Source organism: Pinus tabuliformis, chromosome J (assembly GCF_031772625.1).
Source record: "Pinus tabuliformis cultivar Carrire ecotype Pingquan chromosome J, CPIR1, whole genome shotgun sequence".
NCBI classification, from domain to species: domain Eukaryota; kingdom Viridiplantae; phylum Streptophyta; class Pinopsida; order Pinales; family Pinaceae; genus Pinus; species Pinus tabuliformis.
The window spans coordinates 22,820,696-22,828,699 of NC_142295.1; positions in this window are offsets into that span (position 1 = coordinate 22,820,696).

The following is an 8,004-nucleotide window of genomic DNA, read 5'->3' on the forward strand; positions in this document are numbered from 1 at the left end:
GGAGTTCAACCACCGCATCCAAGCAGAGAATGTCGAGCTAAGGAGGCTTCTATAGGAGGCAAGGGAAGAAAAACAAAGATTACTATGCCAGTTGCAAGCCAAGGATGAGGCCTTGGAAAAGCTACAACATCATTATCTGGAGGTGAAAAGCAACTCTTCGATTTCATATGATTTTCATGATGATGAATTCGCTGCCTTTGAAAAACATACTACAGGGATTGGATCCAAAATATTGAAGAAAATTAGGTATCAAGGAAAGGGCCTCGGCATCAAAGGCCAAGGCATTGTAAACCCCATCGAAGTCGAGGAATTTCCACATCGTGCAGGACTCAAATATGCTAGAAGGGAGGCGGGAGAAAGCTCCAATACAACTAGTAACCAGCCAATGATAGATGATGAAATTCATTCCTTACAGTCTAGCAATAGTGAGGGCCCCATGTACACTTATCATAGGAACACCAAGGGAAAGTGCCCCAAGGTAGCCCCGAAAGTTTGGAGGAAAAAGAATCATTGTAGTCATTGCAACAAAGAGGGACACCAACAAACCACGTGTCTGATGCTCCATGCTCTGGGAACATCGCTAGAGGAGCCGAAAGGTGAACATGTTCAACAAATAAATCCACCCCATTCATGGTGGTCCACTCTATTAAGTTGGTTTTTTTAGAGGTAGTAGTAGCTTGTTAGGGCCACCATTGTAAATCATACATTGCAAGTAAATGTAAAAGTGATGGTGTGTTTCCCATCACTTCAAAACGCAACGATGATATTTTGGCCTTTCCTTATTAGTAGTTGAGGTATTGATTAATTTTTATGTAATCCTTGGCCAATGAGTGTGTGCTATAAACTCTTGGCAAGGAAGGGTTGTTGAGTCATGTGTGGTGTGCATGATTGCAAAAGTTGTACCCGTTTCGCATGCAAGTGATTGAAAGTGTGGATTGAAAAGGACACAAACAGTGTGCTGAGTGTAAATGCTTTTGGATAACCAAAAGATCCTCAGTGGGGAGGATTGATCCAGGTGGCTCCAGACGCATGAAGGACTTAGAAAGGGTTAAAAATCAAAGTGATTGAATTGTGCTTGAACTAGGTTCATGTTGAAGATCTTGTAATTGTGATCACGGTGGTGTGAACGGTTCATCAAACCGAGTCCGTATGCAAAAGTTAGGAGCAGTTAAAGTTAAGGGTTGACTTAGGTGACTGGGAAAGCTTAAGGAGGCAACGATTTGGATAAAATTCAGCCACCAGATTCTGGCCAACTCGGACCAGATTCCAGGAGAATTTTTTGGATCATTAATTTGTCTAATATCCCCTATATTAGAAAAATTCGAAAAAAATGTTTGTTATTATATAAAAGAAACAAAAAATATATATTTTTGGGTTGGCGGGCCACCAACCTCGCTACCCCTCCAATAACCATTGCATTAAAATATTAAAAAAAAGTAATTATGGTCCAACAGGCCATGACCCCTGCCTGCCCTCCCTCCACTAAACCACATATATAGTGGGGTGGGCGGCCATGAGCCCACCACCTTGGAGCTCCACGCAACAACCATGTAATAATGGTGGGGGTTGCGGCCCCTCCACCTCACCCAAATGTTATGGCGCCATCGGAAATGGGGGGAGCAGGCCACCGGGACTAGTGGACCCACCTCCCAAATATATAAATATTGCAACCAATATATGGTAAAAATGGAGGGGTGGGATTTGATCCCCCGACCCCTCCTCAATGAACTTTTAAGTTTAACCAACGCACCAAACCAACTTCTTGTTTATTCCACCCATCCAACATTACTTAAACCTTTTTGCAGGGTGTGCCGGGAGGAGGCTAAGGAGCAGGTACACATTTCTATACAGGTGGAACCATGAGTAGTGCAGAGAGGGGGCCGAAACCATGATTTGAGCAATTGGTCCAGGGGGCCAGATTTTCACTTTGTTAGATTTCGATAAATTTTATATGGTTTCAACATTTCTCGACACCACAAACTCAACGGTGTTGTCCATTTCTCCATCAGAGATTTGCAATTTTTGGGCTTCTTCAATTTTGGAGGTATAAGGTCGTCATTTTGACTTTTGATGTACTTTCATTATTTTGCCATCTAATGAAAACAGGGCCTCCCCACTAATTCGAGCAGGGTTCGGAGACATAGTCCCTCCTGGACGAACTCTGATATCAATCCTGTGCCTTCTATCTATGACTTTCTATTCTTCTCTTCCTCTTCATGATGCACTTGTATTTTCATGGTTAAAATGCAAGCTTAATATGTAATTATTTAATGCATCATAAGGAAAATATCTTTTGGGATCAAGTGGTATCAGAGCAGGACTTTGTGGATGCGAATTGCATGTTTGCAAGCTAACTAGAAACAGGTTGCGAAGAGGTGAAGGCGACTTAAAGTATTTTGATCCCAAAGCAGGGCGTGCACATCGTAGGAGGAACATGGGTGAGGAGAATGATGTTTGATATAAAGAGGAGGTAAACTTACTGAAGAATTTCTACATGATGGAAAATCGTGTTGAGAAGATGTTCTCAAGACTTGAAAAACTTGAGAGTGTGGGGGAAAATTCTCAAGAAGGACAAGGTTCACTGCATGAATATGATGGAGGAGATCCACCTCCTTCTCCTCCAGCAAGTGAAAGTTATTCTTCTCCTTCTTCTCACCATGATCATAGGAATACAAGAAACACATCTAAAAATCCTTTCTTTAAGTTAAATGTAAAATTTGATCTCCCTATGTTTAATGGTGAAAGTAATGCAAAGAAACTAAACAATTAGATTAGTAAAATCGAAGTTTACTGCAGGGTTCAACAGATTGAGGAGGATAAGGAAAAATTCTAGCTGGCCTCCCTTCGGCTGAATGACACCACTCTCGTCTGGTGGGAGAGAAAATTGTGAAGCAATAAGAGGATGGGTAATCTTCTTTCCTCATGGGCTAGTTTCATTTCTGCATTAAAGGAACAATTTTATCCCTTGGGTTATAAGAAAAAAGCCTTAATGGATTGGCAATACTTAAGGCAAGGCAGAGGTTAGGATGTTCAAAGCTTTACAGAGGAATTTAGAAAACAAGCACTAAACTTGGGCATATCATTAGATTCACCTGAAGTGGTAACTAAGTATATTGGAACATTACATAGTTACATTAGACATTCATTATTAATGTTTGAACCTGCTACCATTGACTCGGCCAGTGTAAAGGCCATTCATCTGGAAAATAGGGGAACACATGAACGAGATGACCACCCAAAGAGAACCACAGTAGCCAAGAGAAGGGGAGAAAAGCCCTCTTTTACACATTATGAGAAAGAGGGACATGACGAAGAAAATTGTTGGACGCTGCACCCTGAGTTGAGCCCTGAAAGGAATGACAGAAAGGGGAAGTAGAAGGTTGTCACCACCATGCAACAAAACCAAGATTCCAAGTCAGAGGAAGATGAGAAGGTCACAGTTGCAGGTTTAGCACGAGGTAGGCCCATTGAATTGGGGTCCAATTCCGGCAATGAAACAATGTTTGCAACCCTTGGGATCATGGCAGGAGGACCCATAGATTTGGGTTCTGATTCTGGCAATGAATTAAGGATTTCAACAGACATAACAAAAAAGGAACTCCCTGCAGTAGGACTCCAAGAACTTGAGGAGATCAACCATCGCATCCAAGTAGAGAATTCTAAGCTAAGGAGGCTTCTACAGGAGGCAGGGGAAGAAACACAAAGATTACTGCGCCAGTTGCAAGCCAAGGATGAGGCCTTGGAAAAGCTTGTTGGCATTATGATACATATGTTGTACTTGATGGCAACCCACTCATCTCAGATGATAAATTATAGTGCAGCAAAGTTCATGCACTTTCATGAAGATAAAAGTTTCTTTCATGTAGAGAAAAGTTCACGCACTTTCATGAAGATAAAAGTTTCTTTCATGCAGAGAAAAGTTTCTTTCATATAGAGAAAATTTCATGCACTTTCATGCAGAGAAAAGTTCACGCACTTTCATGGTTGGCTCATGGTATTAGTCCGACAGTTTTTGATCCTATGGTTTTGGTCCGTGGTATTGCATCCAAAAGTGTTGACCCCAAGTATTGGGTTCATGGTATTGTGTTATTATGGTTTTGGACCGTGGTATTGTGAAAGGCCTAAGACTAAAGAGGAAGGAGATCATTTGGCAAGGCAATCAATCTGAATGAATTGAATATCTAATAAGTGCTAGATTTGAAATATTTGTGATTGGGGTTATGGTGCAGATCTGGATTTGAATGAAGGAGGAACCTTAGCGCATAAAGAAGGATAAGTTCTATTGATGGGTCATAATCTTTAAGCTTGAATAATAGTATCTTTGTATGATTTTGATCTGTTATATGAGGCGCATGCTTGATCTATAAATATGACAATCTGGGTTAATTAGTGTCTGAATATTTGAAAGAATGAATTATCCTTTATAGATCTGTACGCAGGTTCAGTGAAGTGAAAGAGCATATACACGCTGGTTCAGTGAATGAAAATGGCGTATACGCAGGTTGGTCCAAACACAAGAGTGTATGCACGCAGGTTTCAGGTTGTTGAAGTAGCGTATATCTTTTAAATTATGATCTAGCTGCCTCTGTTTATTTCTGCAGTATTCTGGGTTCAGAATTTGGTGTGTGGTTACTGTTACTGTGTTCTATGTACAGCTGTCAGAGAAGTGTTTACTTGATTCAGTGCTAATTGGGGAAAAGGAGATTGTTTGATGTAGATATACTTGATGATTGTTTGATGTTCATGGATCCAGGCTCAAAATTTATGAAACGAGGTCCCTGGAAGAAAGAGAAGGTTGTAGCCTTCAGTAGGCCAGCACCTACGTACTAGTATCTTGGCTAGTACAAGAGCTAAGGGGGTTGTAGCTCCCTTCCAAGAGAAGCTGGAGAATGAGAGAGGGTTGTAGCTCTCTGCAGGTTGCAGCCTGCGCACTGGTAAAGGACTGTGCCCGTACATTGTAAAAAGAAGTTTCTAATTAAAAGAAGATAGAGATGAATTGCAACAGGTGGTTTTCACCCACATTGGGTTTCCACCTTATATCTTGTGTTCTTGTGTGTGTGATAGTCTTCATATTTGTTTTACTATTTCTGGTTACTGGTTATTTGATTCTGATACACAAATTAATAATCAACTTTTGAAAGATAAAGTAAATTATAAGTTTGCATTGTATACGCGGGTTTCCTTCAACATAGTTGCGTATATACACAGTTTTAATTAACTGAAGTAGTGTATATTATCTAGATTTGAAAAAGGGAATATTTGAATTGATAATACTAATTCACCCCCCCTCTCAATATTATTTCCAACAAAGCTACAACATCGCTATCTCGAGGTAAAAAGTGACTCTCCAATTTCATATGATTTTCATGATGATGAATTCACTGCCTTTGAAAAACATACTACAGGGATTGGATCCAAACTATTGAAGAAGATGGGGTATCAAGGAAAGGACCTCAGCATCGAAGGCCAAGGAATTGTAAACCCCATCGAAGTTGAGGAATTTCTGTGTCAGATAGGACTCAGAAAAGCTAGAAGGGAGACGGGAGAAAGCTCCAAAATAGCTAGTAACCAACCGACGACAAACGATGAAATTCATTCCTCATAGTCCAGTGATAGTGAGGGCCCCATGTACACTTATTGGAGCAACACCAAGGGAAAGCGCCCCAAGGCAACCCCGAAAGTTTGGAGGAAAAAGAATCGTTGTAGTCATTCCAATAAAGAGGGAAACCAACAAACCACGTGTTTGATGCTCCATGCTCTGGGAACATCACTAGAGGAGCTGAAAGGTGAACATGTTCAACAAATAAATCCACACCATTCACGGTGGTCCACTCTATTAAGTTAGTTTTTTTAGTGGTAGTAGTAGCCTGTTAGGGCCACCATTGTAAATCATACATTACAAGTAAATGTAAAAGTGATGGTGTGTTTCCCATCACTTCAAAACACAACAATGATATTTTGGCCTTTCCTTATTAGTAGTTGAGGTATTGATTACTTTTTATGTAATCCTTGGCCAATGAGTGTGTGTTATAAACTCTTGGCAAGGAAGGGTTGTTGAGTCATGTGTGGTGTGCATGATTGCAAAAGTTGTACCAGTTTTGCGTGCAGGTGATTGAAAGTGTGGATTGAAAAGGACACAAACAATGTGCTGAGTGTAAATGCTTTTGGAGGACCAAAAGCTCCTCAGTGGGGAGGATTGATCCAGGTGGCTCTAGACACAAGTAGGATTCAGAAAGGGTCAAAACTCAAAGTTATTGGATTTTTCTCGAACTAGGTTCATGTTGAAGATCTTGTCATCATGATCATGGTGGTATGAATGGTTCGTCAAACTGAGTCCGTATGCGAAAGTTAGGAGCAATCAAAGTTGAGGGTTGACTTGGGTGACTAGGAAAGCTTAAGGAGGCAGTGATTTGGACAAAATCCGGCCACCAGATTCTGGCCAACTCGGACCAGATTCTAGGCGAATTTGTTGGATCATTAATTTGTCTAATATCCACTATATTAGACAAATTCAAAAAAAATGTTTGTTATTATATAAAAATATATATATATATATATATATATATATATATATATATATATATATATATATATATATATATGGTGGCTGGCCACCAACCTCGCCACCCGCCCAACATCCATCACATTAAAATATTAAAAAAAATTAATTATGAGTTGATGGGCCATGAACTCCGCCGACCCTCCCTCAACCAAACCACATATATTATGGGGTGGGCGGCCATGACCCCACCACCCCAGAGCTCCACACAATGACCATGTAATAATGGTGGGGGGCACGGGCTGTCAACTCTGAAACCCGTCCACCTCACCCAAATGTTACGGTGCCATCGGAAATGGGGGGAACGGGCCATCGGGACTAGCGGACCCACCTCCCAAATATATAAATATAGCAACCAATATGGTAAAAAGGTAGGGGTGGGATTTGATCCCCTGACCCCTCCTCAATGAACTTTTAAGTTTAACCAATGCGCCAAACCAACTTCTTGTTTATTCCGCCCATCCAACATTACTTAAACCTTTTTGCGCAGTGCGCCAGGAGGATGCCAAGGAGCGAGCATGCATTTCTATGCAGGTGGAACCATGAGCAGTGCAGAGAGGGGGATGAAACCATGATCTTAGAAATTGCTCCAGGGGGCCAGATTTTCACTTTGTTAGATTTCGACAAATTTTATATGGTTTTAGTATCTATCGATGCCATGAACTCAATGGTGCTACCTGTTTCTCCATCAGAGATCTTCAATTTTCAGGCTTCAATTTTGGAGGTATAAGGTCATCATTTTGACTTTTGATGTACTTTCATTATTTTTCCATCTAATCAAAACAGGGCCTCTCCACTAATTCAAGCAAGGCACAGAGACATAGTCCCTCCTGGATGAACTCCAATATCATTCATGTGTCTTCTATGCGTGACTTGCTATTCTTCTCTTCCTCTTCTTTATGCACTTGTAATTTCATGGTTAAAATGCAAGATTAATATGTAATTCTTTAATTCATCATAAGGAAAAGCGTTTTTGGGATCACTCAAGGCCTTAGCACCTGAGGACTCAACACTTGGTCGTAGCCCCTGGTTGTATGAAGGAAATAACAAAAGTGGGCTATACCAAAAGGGGCCTAAAGGGAAATCAAAACGCACCCGTTTCATCATATTTCAGTGATAAAGGCCCGCCCTGAAAGACTTCCTGTTATAGCGTAAACGCATCCCCATGTAGACCATGGGCATAATATAGAGCTTTTGAAGGTAGATGGGTCAGTAGATGGGGCATTGAAGGAAGCATGACACAGTGGGGAAACCAGTATGGGGGACTCAGGAAGACTTAATGGCAAGTCATGGAGCCGCACTCCTATACACAACAAAGGATTGTTGGGGCATACTCTATTTCTACTCTACGACAGACACCCATGATCAACTCACCCCCTACTCCAGAGAACGAGCCACCCAGGAAGTTATGGCGAAAGTGACAGGAACTTGCTGAGCAGTATAGG